The sequence below is a fragment of the Myotis lucifugus genome, unplaced genomic scaffold (assembly GCF_000147115.1).
Source record: "Myotis lucifugus unplaced genomic scaffold, Myoluc2.0 scaffold_31, whole genome shotgun sequence".
Lineage (NCBI taxonomy): Eukaryota > Metazoa > Chordata > Mammalia > Chiroptera > Vespertilionidae > Myotis > Myotis lucifugus.
In genome coordinates this window covers 5,528,305-5,542,148 of record NW_005871079.1, presented here as the reverse complement: position 1 = coordinate 5,542,148, position 13,844 = coordinate 5,528,305, and the positions used below count along the sequence as shown (strand labels likewise).

General features: G+C 38.2%; 1 protein-coding gene and 1 pseudogene across 1 annotated transcript in view; one reads left to right on the top strand and one right to left on the bottom strand.

Moving 5' to 3' along the window:
- Positions 1 to 13,844, bottom strand: part of VPS13A (vacuolar protein sorting 13 homolog A) — a 189,847-nt gene that overhangs the window by 169,590 nt on the left and 6,413 nt on the right. The window lies entirely within an intron of this gene.
- On the top strand, positions 13,200 to 13,758 carry LOC102431555 (annotated as a pseudogene).

Here is a 13,844-nt window from a genome sequence, read left to right as displayed (position 1 = left end):
TATTAGCAACAATGCTATTCATATTTGTCCTCTGCTCTTCCCAAGTAACCATTTGAGTACTCTCTGACCTGGAACTCTCACCTTTCAGCACTATCTCATATTTCATTTTGGACTGTCTCATCATAGGGTTTTCAAAGTAAAATAAAATGTAAAAAATAAAAAGAAAAGAAAATGCAGCAGTGGTTTACCATTGTCTTCTGCTGTGCAGGGTAGGAGTCCAAACCACATGTGTTTGAATCCATGGTGTTGTAATCACCAGACAGACATACAAAAAATGTAGGTGCTCCTGTGGGTAGCAGAGATAGCTATACTAATACTAATAGCCTGGTGCACAAATTTCGTGCACATTAAAAGGGGATTAATTAGAGGAAATATCTTAATATTGCTATTTGCCCTTTCTCTATAATAGAAGTGTCAGAGATGAAAGAAAATTAGTAAAATGTATATGAAAATCTTCCTCCTGTCAGAGTCTGGGGCACACCGCGGGACCCAGAGTCAAATCCCCACCCACTGGCAGTACCTCAAAATCGTGCGAGACCCAGACCCAGCCAGCCCCATCCCCATTGGGCTAGATCCAGACCCAGCCAGCCCCACCCCCGTCAAGCCCTGCTGGGCAGGGGATGCAGTCTGAGGTCCCCGTCAAGCCCTACCGGGCAGGGGGCATGGCCTGAGGTCCCCCAGCCTGGTGCCAGGATGGGGGGCGTGGCCTGAGGTTCCCTGTTAAGCCTCACCAGACAGGGGGGGGCGCAGCCTCAGGTCCCTGCTGATTGCTCGTTAAGGCTCATTACGGGAACTCGGCCTTCGCTGTGGGCACAGCCATCTTGTGTTATGGAATCCCTGCCTCCACTGTGGGTGCAGCCATCTTGACTGTTATGATGTGACAGTCAATTTGCATATTCCCTCTTTATTAGATAAGATTAAACAAAATGGGCTGCAAGTCAAAGCCACTATGACAAAGAAGGATATTCTATGATGACAAAAAGGTCAATTCACTAAAAAGATATAATTGTAAACAGAGCTCAAAAACATATGATGCAAACATTGACAGAAATGAAAAGAGAAATAGATAGCTCTACAATTATACAACAAGACTTCAATATACTGGTACAATTTTAATAATGGATAGAAAAAAACAATATTAACAAGGAAATAGATGAATTGAACTTAATATATATAAAACATTCTACTCAACAACAGCAGAATACACAATTTTCTCAAGTCACATGGAACTTTCTATAGGATAGGTCACATATTAGACAACAAATCTGAATAAATATTAAAAGATTAAAATCATATAAGGTATCTTTTCTGATAACAATGGAATGAATCTAGAAATCAATAGAAGGAAAACTAAAAATTCCAAAAAATTAACACTTTTTTAAAAATATGTCTTTAATAATTTCAGAAAGAGAGAGGGAGAAAGAGATAGAAACATCAATTATGAGAGAGAATCATTGATTGGCTGCCTTCTGCACGCCCCACACTGGGGATCAAGCCTGCAACCAGGGCATGTGCCTTGACCAGGAATCGAAATGTGACCTCATGGTTCATAGGTTGATGCCCAACTACTAAACCATGCCAACTGGGGAACACACTTTTGTTGTTGTTGTTAATCCTCATCTGAGGATATTTTTCCATTGATTTTTAGAGAGAATGGAAGAGAAAGGGAAAGACAGAGAGAAACCAATGTGAGAGAAACACATCAATTGGTTGCCTTCTGCATGAGCCTCGATCAGGACCCAGGCCAGGGAGGAACCTCCAACCGAGGTACATGCCCTTGACTGGATCTTTAGGTCCACAGGCCGATGCTCTATCCACTGAGCCAAATCAGCTAAGGCCAAGCAACACACTTTTAAGCAAGCAATGAGTCAAAGAAGAAATCACAAGAAAATGTAAAAGCAAGAAAAATTAAAATGAAAACACAACATACCAAAATTTGTAGGATATAGCAAAAGTTGCCCTGGGAAAGAAATGTATAGCTATGTTTGTTAAAAAAGAATGCATAACCCAAATCAACAACCTAAATCTGCATCTTAATGAAATAGAAAAGTATTAAACCCAAAGCTACTAGAGATCAAAATAATAAAGAATGTAATAGAGATAAGCAAAACAGCGATGAGAAAACCAATAGAAAAATCAATGAAATCAAAAGTTGGGTCTTCAAATAAATCAACAAAATTAACAAATCTTTAGTTAAGCTAAGAAGAAAAGAAAGAAGAGTCAAATAACTAAGATAAAAAAATGGGACAATACTACCAATTTTACAGATATAAAAAAGATTATAAGAGAGCACTATTAAGTACTGTATGTCAATAAATTGGATAACCTAGATGAAATGGATATAACCCTGGAAACACAACTCTAATACTAATAAATCTTAAAAATACCGATAATCTGGCACTTTCATCATTGATGTTTCTATCTCTCTCTCCCTCATTCTTCCTCTCTGAAATCAATAAAAATATTTTTTAAAAAAATACCGATAATCTGAACAGAGCTGTAATTAGTAAGGAGATTTTTACCAGTAATCAAGAACCTCACAACAACAACAAAAAAAACAAGAACAGATGGATTCACTATGAATTCTACCAAACATTTAAAAGAAAACACCAATCTTCCGCAAACTGAAATGAGAGAAATGCTTCCCAACTCAATCTATGAGGGCAGCATTAATTTAATACCAAAGCCATGTAACATATCCAAAAATTAACTCAAAACGGTCAAAGATTTAAATGTCAGGCCTTAAAATTATAAAACTTAGAAGAAAGCATAGGTAAAAAGTTCCATGACACTGGATTTGGCAATGATTTCTTGGATATGACACCAAAAGCACAATAAATAATACCAAAAAAGAGATGATTTGGATTTCAACTTTTGTGCATCATAGGAAACTATCAACAGCACAAAGATAACATATGGAATGGGAGAAATATTTATAAATCATATATACAGAATATATAAAGAACTCCTACAACTCAACAACAAAAAGCAATTAAAGAATGGCCAAAGGTGTTGAATAGACATTTGTCCAACGAAGAGATACAAATGGCCAATAAACACAGGAAAAGATGTTCAACATCACTAATCATTAGGGAAATTTGAATCAAAATGACAATGAGATATCACCTCACACTCATTACGATGGCTTCTATCAACAAAACAGGAAATAACAAACATTTCTGAACATGTGAAGAAATTAGAACCTTGTGCACTGTTGGTAGGAATATAGTAAAATGGTGTAGCCTCTATGGAAAGTAGTATGCAGTTTCTCAAAAATAAAAATGAAATTACCATATGAACCAGCAATTCCACTGGTAGGTATATACCCAAAATATTTGAAAACAGGGACTTAAAGAGATATTTGTATACTTAAGTCTATAGCAGCATTATTCACAATAGCCAAAAGATGGAAGCAACCCATGTATCCACTGACAGATGGATTGAGAAACAAAATGTGGTATAGACATACAATGGAATATTATTCAGCCTTAAAAATAACTGAAACTCTGACTTAGGCAACAACATAAATGAACCTTGAAGATGTTAAGTGAAATAAGCTAAGTGAAATAAGCCAGACACAAAAGGACAAATATTATATGGTAACACTTATATGAGGTACCTATCCCAGTCAAATACAGAGAGACAAAAAATACCATGGTAGTTACTAGGGGTGAAGGGAAATATGTAGTTATTGCTTAACTAGAGGCCCGATGCAGTAGGGTCCCTAGGCCTGACCAGCGATCAAGGGCGATCTATGGGGCAACCCGTGGGGTGATTGGGGGGGGGAGAGTACCCGCTGGCAACCGCCTTGGCCAGCCTGGCCCCTCCCACTCGCTGGCCCCGCCCCCATCCCCGCCTCCTGCCGCTGCTGCCAGTCGCCTCCCTCTGCGGGGTGACTGGGGAGCGATTGGGGGGCCCCCACTGGCACCCGCCTTGGCTAGCCTGGGGCCCGTGGGCTTGGGGCATTGAGCATCTGCCCCCCTGGCAGTCAATGCACGTCATAGTGACCAGTCATTCCACCATTTGGTCGATTTGCATATTAGGCTTTTATTATATAGGATGGGCATAATATTTCAGTTTTGTGAAATAAAGAGTTCTAAAGATAGATGGTGGTGATGGTTATATAATAATGTGAATATACTCAATGCCAGTGCACTATACTAGTAGACTTAAAAATCGTGAATTAAGATGACAGTCTATGTTTTATCTTAGCACATTTTTTGAAAGGGGGAGAGGGTAAAAAGAAATACTTTCTCAGGCACAAAAACTAATGGAATTTTTGCAAGTAGACCTCCCTTACAAGAAGTGTTAGAAGTTTTCAGGTTAAACAAAAATGACATAGGTCAGAAACTCTGATCCAATAAGAACATGAGAAAAGAAATAAATTAAGCCTTTTGTTTTCCTTATTCTGAATAATCTAATGAAAATTGTTTAAAACAGTAAAAGCATCAGCGCACTGAGTAGAGCTTATGAATAAGTGAAATAAATGACAGCAACATTATAATGGACAGAAGGAATAAATTGGGTTACTCTATCATAAGGTAACTCCACTATTTGTGAGGCAGTATAGTGTTATTAAAAGTGGAATTAGGAGGAACTAAGATGGCAGCATAGGTAAAAACATGTACTTGCTGCCTCTCACAACCACATCAAAACTACAACAAAAAGACAAATCATTTGTCATCCAAAACCACGGGAAAGCTGGCTGAGTGGAAGTTTCACAACTAAAAGGAACAAAAAAAGCGCACTGAGACTGATAGGAGGTGCGGAGGTATGGAAGTGCAGAGACACTCGAGAAACGGGCTGGCAACTGGGTGCAATGTGGTTGTTTTTTTCAATCAGAAGGGAGATACAATCTCCTGATTGCTCTGAACTCCAGTTCCAGGCAAGACTCTGGGGACCCAGAGTCATATGGGGAGAGGCTGGACTGTCTGGCAACAGGCTGGAACACGAGGGCAGCTTTCTCTCAGAGGTGCCCGCAGTGATCATTGTTCCTTGTGCAGGGGCACAGATCGCGGAGATGCGGGGACCTCTCCAATGCAGGGCTGACTGGCAGCCATTGCTGTTTGCTCCGCCCTGGTGATTTCCAGAGATCTCGCCCCACCCAATTTATAACCCCACCCAAGCTGTGAGGAGAGACTTTTGCATATGAATGGCCCATCCTTTCGCAGCATAAAACCTAACAAAGTGCAGCTGGGTCAGAAAGCTCCAAAGCTTCCAAAAGAAGGCACAAGGCTCAGCAGCAGCAACTGGCCTTGCTTCACAGCTGGGCCTCATCTGGGCACTTCCAAACCCCAAACAAAGAGGAGGAATCTGCAGATCTCTCTGTAGCTCCTCCTGGGTGGTCTCAGGCAGTGGCTGACTTAGCACCTCCTTGGAGATCCAAGAGCCAGTGTACCCAGTGGTCAGTGTGAGACCATCCAGATTACAACTCCTCAGATCCATAAGGGACACACTCAAGGGGCAGACTCAGTGAGCACCAAAGCCCCACTGAAGCAAGTCCTGCCCCAGAAGGGTGTCTCCAGCTCAGCAGTTCTTCCATTGTAGACACAGCTGGTCCTCACAGCCAATTGGCCTGGAGGTCAATTCCTCCCAGTGATACCAACAGCAATCAAGTCTTAACTACAACAGGACTGTGCACCCAGCCCACAAAGGGGTGCACCAAGAGTGCCCACCTCAGGTGATTGTGGAAGCTGAGCCACTGGCCCTATAGGACACCTACCACACAAGGCCACTCCATCAACACAGGGAAGCAGCCAAAATGCGGAGACAAAGAAACAAGTCACAAATGAAAGAAATGGATGAAAGAAAACTACTGGATATAGAGTTCAAAACCACTGTTATAAGGTTACTCAAGAATCTTCAAGAAACCTCCAAGAAATTTAGTGAGACTCTCAAGGATATGAAAAAGGACCAATTAGAAATTAAGCATGCACTGACTGAAATAAAGAATAATATACAGAGATCCAACAGCAGAATAGAGGACCCCAAGAATCAAGGCAAAGATTTAAAATACGAGAAAGCAAAAAACACCCAACCGGAAAAACAAAAAGAAAAAAGAATCCAAAAATATGAAGATAGTGTAAGGAGCCTCTGAGACAACTTCAAGCGTACCAACATCCAAATTATAAGGGTGCCAGAAAAAGAGAGAGAGCAAGATATTGAAAACCTATTTGAAGAAATAATGACAGAAAACTTCCCCTACCTAGTGAAAGAAAAAGACTTACAAGTCCAAGAAGCGCAGAGAACCCAAAACAAAAGGAATCCAAAGAGGACCACACCAAGACACATCATAGTTAAAATGCCAAGGGCAAAAGACAAAGAGAGAATCTTAAAAGCAGCAACAGAAAAACAGTTAGTTACCTACAAAGGAGTACCCATATGACTGTCAACTGATTTCTCAACAGAAACTATGCAGTCCAGAAGGGAGTGGCAAGAAATATTCAAAGTGATGAATAGCAAGAACCTACAACCAAGATTACTCTACCCAGCAAAGCTATCATTTAGCATTGAAGGTCAGATAAAGAGCTTCACAGACAAGAAAAAGCTAAAGGAGTTCATCACCACCAAATCAGTATTATATGAAATGCTGAAGGATATTCTTTAAGAAGAGGGAGAAGAAAAAGGTAAAGATAAAAATTATGAACAACAAAGTGACAAAAAATACATATCTATCAACAAGTGAATCTAAAAATCAAGTGAATAAAAAATCTGATGAATAGAATAAACTGGTGAATATAATAGAATCAGGGGCATAGAAAGGGAGTGGACTGACAATTCTCGGGGGGAAGGGGTGTGGGGAGTGTGGGAAGAAATTGAACAAAAACCTTACACCTATAGACAAGGACAGTGGGGGGGAGTAAGGGCATGGGGTGGAGGGGAGCAATGGGGGGAAAAAGAGGAACATCTGTAATAATCTTAACAATAAAGACTTATTAATTTTTAAAAAAATGGAATTAGACTAAATGTATAATGCAATTCTAGGCCAACCATTCAGAAAATTTAAAGAAGTATAATTGATATGTTAAGAGAATAAAAAAAATAGGTCATACAAGATGCTCAATTAAAACCAGAGAAGGCAGAAAAAAAAGAGGAAGATTTTAAAAGCAAAGACATGCGACATATAGAAGAGCTACAAATATGATAGCTATAAATCCATTAATCCAACTATAATCACTTTAGAGAAAATAATGATCTTAACATAATAATTAAGAAACAGAGACTTGACAAAGTGGATAAGAAAACATAATTCAACTATAGCCCTGGCCAGGTAGCTCTGTTGGTTAGAGCGTATTCCCATTAGCTAAGATTGTGGGTTCAATCCCTGGTCAAGGCACATACAAGAATTAACCAATGAATTCATAAATAGGTGGATCAGTAAGTCAATATTTCTCTCTTCCTTCCTCTCTCTCTAAAATCAATAAATAAAATTTTAAAAAGATTTTAAACACCAACTATAAGGTATCTACAAGAAACCACTCTAAATATAAACACTCAATTAAAAATAAAGGGATCTAATTGAAACTTACAGAGCATTTCATCCAACAGCAGCAGAATACATATTTTCTCAAGCTCACATGGTGTATTCACCAAGATAGACCACACTCTGGGCCATAAAACATACCTTAACAAATTTAAATGAATAGAAGTCATACAAAGTTTGCTTTCAGACCACAATAGAATTGAATTAGAAATTGGTAACAGAAAAAAAGATGAAAAATCATAAAATATGTGATTATTATTAAATAAACATTAGTTTTAAGTAACACATAGATCAAAGAAGACATCTCAAAAAAGGCTGGTACAATATTTGTAAATAAATAAATGTGATATATCACATAAATAAACTGAAAGACAAAAACCATATCATCATATAAATAGACACAGAAAAAGCATTCGATAAAATCCAACACCTATTTTTGATAAAAACTCTCAGGAAAGTGGGAATAGAGGGATCATGCCTCAACATAATAAAGGCCATATATGACAAACCTACAGCCAGCATCATTCTCAATGGGCAAAAAGGAAAAGCATTCCCCCTAAGAACAGGAACAAGATAGGGATGTCCACTTTCACAACTTATTCAACATAATACTGGAAATCTTAGCCACAGCTATCAGACAAGACGAAAACCTAAATAAGGCATCCAAATTGGAAAGGAGGCAGTAAAACTGTCATTATTCGCTGATGACATGATATTACACATTTAAAAAAAAACAAACACCCTAAAGACTCCACCAAACTACTAGATTTAATAAATGAATTTGGCAATGTAGCAGGATACAAAATTAACACCCAGAAATCTATGGCTTTTTTATACACCAATAATGAACGCACAGAAAGAGAAACTAAAAAGATATTTAAAATCACATTTACCACTGCAATAAAAAAATTAAGATACTTAGGAATAAATCTAACCAAGGAGGTAAAAGACCTGTACTCAGAAAACTACAGGACACTGAAAAAAGAGACAGAGGAAGATATAAACAAGAGGAAGAATATATCATCTTCATGGATTGGTAGAATTAACATCACTTAAATGTCCATACTACCCAAAGCAATCTATAGATTCAATGAACTCTCTATTAAAATACCAATGGCATATTTTACAGATCTAAAACAAATACTCCAAAAATTATATGGCACTAAAAAAGACCCCAAATAGCTACAGCAATCTTGAGAAAGAAGAACTAAGTTGGAGGAATCACAATACCAGATATCAAGTTATACTACAAAGCTACTGTACTCAAAACAGCCTGGTACTGGCACAAGAACAGGCATATAGGCCAATGGAACAGAGAACCCAGAAATTGACCCAAACCATTATGCTCAATTAATACTTGATAAAGGAGGCAAACGCATACAATGGGGTCAAGATAGTCTCTTCAATTAATGGTATTGATAAAATTGGACAGGTACCTGCAAAAAAATGAAACTAGACCACCAACTTACACAATACACAAGAACTCAAAATAGATAAAAGACATAACTGTAAATCATGAAAGCATAAAAATCCTTGAAGAAAACATAGCAAAATATCAGACATCTCACATAGCAAAATTTTCACTGATACAACACCTAGGGCAAGAGAAACAAAAAATAAATAGGTCTGTATCAAAATAAAAAGCTTCTGCACAGCAAAAGAAACCAGCATCAAAATGAAAAGGGAATCCATTGTATAGGAAAAAATATTTGTCAATGATACCTCTGATAAGGGGTTAATTTCCAAAATATATAAAGTACTCATACAACTCAATAAAAGGGAGACAATCCAATAAAAAAAAATGGACAGAGGACCTAAATAGACACTTCTCCAAAAAGGACATACAAATGGCCAAGAGACATATGAAAAAATGTTCAAAATCACTAATCATCAGAGAGATGCAAACTAAAATGACAGAGGTACCACCATCTCACACCCACCAGAATGGCTATCATCAATAAATCAACAAGCAACAAGTGCTGGCAAGGATGTGGAGAAAAAGGAACCCCAGTACACTGCAGGTGGGAATGTAGACTGACCGGTACAGCCACTGTGGAGTTTCCTCAAAAAATTAAAAATGGAACTGCTATTTGACCTAGTGACCCCACTTTTAAGAATATATCCTAAGAAACCCAAAACACCAATCAGAAAGAATATATGCACATGTATGTTCAAAGCAATGTTATTTACAATAGCTAAGATTTGGAAACAGCCCAAGTGCCCATCAGTAGATGAATAAAAAAAACAAAAACAAACAAACTGTGGTACATTTATAAAATGGAATATTATGCAGCTGTAAAAAAAAAAAAAAAAAAAAAAAAAAAAGAAGTATCTCTTACCCTTTGAGACAGCATAAAGGGGCCTGGAGAATATCATGCTAATGAAACAAGTCAGTCAGAGAAAGACAAGTATCACATGATCTCACTTATATGTGAAAACTTATGAACAAAATAAATTGACAAACAAAATAGATCCAGAGACATAGAAGCATGTAACAGACTGAGGTTCCTGAGGGGAGTGGGGGAGGAAGAGATCTACCAAAGAATTTATATGCATATACGCATAACCCATGGACACAGACAATAGTGGGGTGAAGGCCTAGGAAGGGGACACGAGTAGAGAGGAGAGGGGTCAATGAGGAAAAAAAGGGGGGCATCTGTAATACTTTCAACAATAAAGATAAATTTTAAAAAAAATCTTGGGCATTGAAGTCAGATGAATCTGTGCTCAAATCCCAGCTTTGCTACTTACTATCTCTGTAATTTGGTTGCTTAATGTTTCTGAGCCTCCTTTTTTGTGTGTCTTTAAATTGAGGTAAAAGATATCAATTGGGGAGGAAAAGACTATTATAAAAATAATGAAAGATTAACATTTCAAAAACAGACTATGCAAATTAGTTAAAAACAAATCTGAGCTTCTAATGTTACATAAATGACAGGCATAACAACAAAAAATTACCAATTTGTCCACGTATTTTAATTTTAGAGGAAACGAGAAAGAGGGAGAAGGAATTCCCCTTTATCCTAGGTTTCGCTTTCCCGAATTTCATTTAACTAGGGTCCCAGTTACCAGTGTTCAACCGCGATCTGAAAATAATCAGTGGAAAATTACAGAAATAAGCAATTCATAAGTTATAAATTGTGCACTGTCCTGAGTAGCATCATGAAATCTCACACCGTCTTGCTCCAACTCTCTAGGTATCATCCCTTTGCTCAGTGTATCCATGCTGTGTATTCTCCTAGCTCATTATTGTCTCTTGGTAGCCAGCTAGGTTATCAAATTGACTGTCAGGATTGCAATATTTTACTTAATAACAGCCCCAAAGTGCAAGAGTAGTGATACTGGCAGTTAGGCTTTGCCAAAAAGCAGTAAAGATCTTCCTTTAAGTGAAAAGGTATGTATGTACAGGAAAAAAAAACAGAGTATATATAAGATCGGTACAATCTGCAATTTCTGGCACCCACTAGGGGTCTTGGAACATATACCTTGTGGACACAGGGAAACTACTGTAATAAGAGGAGGCTGTAAAGTATAGGTACATAGGTACTCCATGTTACAAATGATAATTCTATCACACAAGCCACCCTTACTACTGCTTCTGCCTCTGAATTTCTAATACTTTTCCCTAAAGTACTTTTAAAAGGCACCTAGTAGTGCCTGTGTTATTTGTTAAACAAACGAAAGGAAGAAAATATTTTGCTGCCCTACTCCACAGAAGTGAGTTATATATAATCTCTGCAAAGTATTCAAAAATCTGTATTTATAACAAGCACCTACGACTGATTCTGTTGCAGCCTAGCTCTTGAAAGAAATGTGAAATGCTAAAATTGTTTTTGGAAAGTTGGACGATGAATCTCAGATGAGTTTATGAAGCACTGCCACCTCCTTAAAAAGTTGATATAAGAAGAGTGGAGATTTGTAAATAGTAGTATAGAAAGAGTATACCTTATCAACATCAAAATTGCCAAGAGTTGAGATAGAGCTCAATTTCTCTTTCCCTTCCCAAAAAATACTTAGATGACTCCAGCATTTAATATACTTACTCTATAGGATCCAGTAAAGTAGCACTGTTCAGCTACATTATAATTAAATAGGTTTTTGGAAACTCTTCACTCATATAAAACAACATTTCTTTTTTTTTTTTTTTAAATACATTCTATTGATTTTCTACAGAGCGGAAGGGAGAGAGATAGAGAGCTAGAAACATCGACGAGAGAGAAACACCGATCAGCTGCCTCCTGCACACTCCCCACTGGGGATGTGCCCGCAACCCAGGTACATGCCCCCGACCGGAATCGAACCTGAGACCCTTCAGTCCACAGGCCGACGCTCTATCCACTGAGCCAAACCGGCCTCGGCTAAAACAACATTTCTAAGGAAAAAATGGATTCTAATTTCCAAAGAAAAATCTCAGAAACAAATTTTCAAAGTACTACCTACCCATTATTAAGTTTGGAATCACCCATATAACTCCTAAGTACTAATTTATACTATTATTATGCTAACAGTGAAATTAGCTCGATTACTACATAGAATTCTACCAAAGCATACATTTACAATAGGTCTCTCTGACATTAGACCCTAAAATATTAAGTCCATAACCTTAACATTTTTCCTATGCAGCATCTAGTTTCTATTATTAAAATTTTCAAAGAATGTTCTTTAAAATCCTCTAATTTATAAAATATTACTTTTTAAATTTTCAATTTATTTTTAATTTCCAGCTTTTATTTAAAGCTTCTATACAGAAAACACTGACATGTTATTTTAAAATCTGATAAATACCCAAGTTAGAGGAATCACACTACCTGATTTCAAGACTACTACTAAGCTAGTTATCAAGACAAATGTGGTATTGGAAAAAAGACAGACACACCAATCACTGAAACAATTACAATCCAAAACTAAACCCACACAATATAAAGTCTACTGATATTCACAAAAGTACAAAGATATTGAATAGACAAAGGATATTCTTTTCAGTAAATGATGCTAGAACAATTGGGTATTTGCATCCACATGCAAACAAATGAATCTCAACCTTCAATCTATACCATACCTTATACAAAAATAGATCAGAAATCTAAATGTGAAATATCCTATATAATAAAGATGTAATATGCAAATGGTCATTTCATAACGACCGACCTAGTAATGACCGGATCACGGATCAGCAGGAGGGGGCAGGGCAGCAAGCTATGGGGGGGGCGGGCGGGGGGAACTACAGGAGGGCGGCAGCTAGCTACAGGCGCACGGATTTGTGCACAGGGCTACTAGTAAAATTATAAACTTATAAAAGAAAATGTAGGAGAAAATCTTTATGACTTCAGGTTAGGCAAAGATTTCATAGATACACAATCAAAAGAATGACTCAAAAATTTTTAATGAACTGGACTTGATCAAAATTTAACACTTTTGCTTTGCAAAGACAAGCCCGAAAAAAGAGTGAGAGAACATATTTTCAAGTTACATATCTGGAAAAGAGCTTGTATTCATAATATCTAAAGAACTCTCAACACCAGACAATAAGAAAACAAACACTTTGGACAGTCTTTGCAGAGTGGCCATGGGTTTCCTGCTTCAACAGTGCTTGGACAGAATGGGGAGTTCGACCAACGCAGCCCGCTGCCCAGATCCAGCCTTCTGCCACCTCCTCTCAGTGCCCTTGGACATCCCAAGGCCCCCACCACCGCTCCAGTGCTGCACAGCCCCCTCTCCTTAGCTGCCCACCATGACAACGACCAAATCCACCTCCCAGGTGGGCCAGAACTACCACCAGGACTCAGAGGCCGCCATCAACCGCCAGATCAACCTGGAGCTCTACGCTTCCTATGTCTACCTGTCCATGTCTAGCTACTTTGACCAGGATGATGTGGCTTTGAAGAATTTTGCCAAATATTGTCTTCACCACTCTCATGAGAGGGAACATGCTGAGAAAGTGATGAAGCTGCAGAATCAACAAGGTGGCTGAATCTTCCTTCAGGATATCAAGAAACCAGACCGTGATGCCTGGGAGAATGGGCTGAATTGAAATGGAGTGTGCATTACACTTGGAAAAGAAAGTGAATCAGTCACTACTGTACTTTGCACAAACTGGCCACTGACAAAAATGACCCTCACTTGTGTGACTTCTTTGAGACTCACTACCAGAATGAGCAGGTGAAATCCATCAAAGAATTGGGTGACCACGTAACCAACTTGCACAGGGAGGCCTCTAAAACTGACATGGCAGATATCTCTTTGACAGCACACCTTGGGAAACTGATGAGAGCTAAGCCTTAAGCTGACTTCCTATAGGCAAGGAGGTGACTTGCCTGGTCATCAAAGCATATGTGCATGCTGAGTGCATTACTTTTTTCTA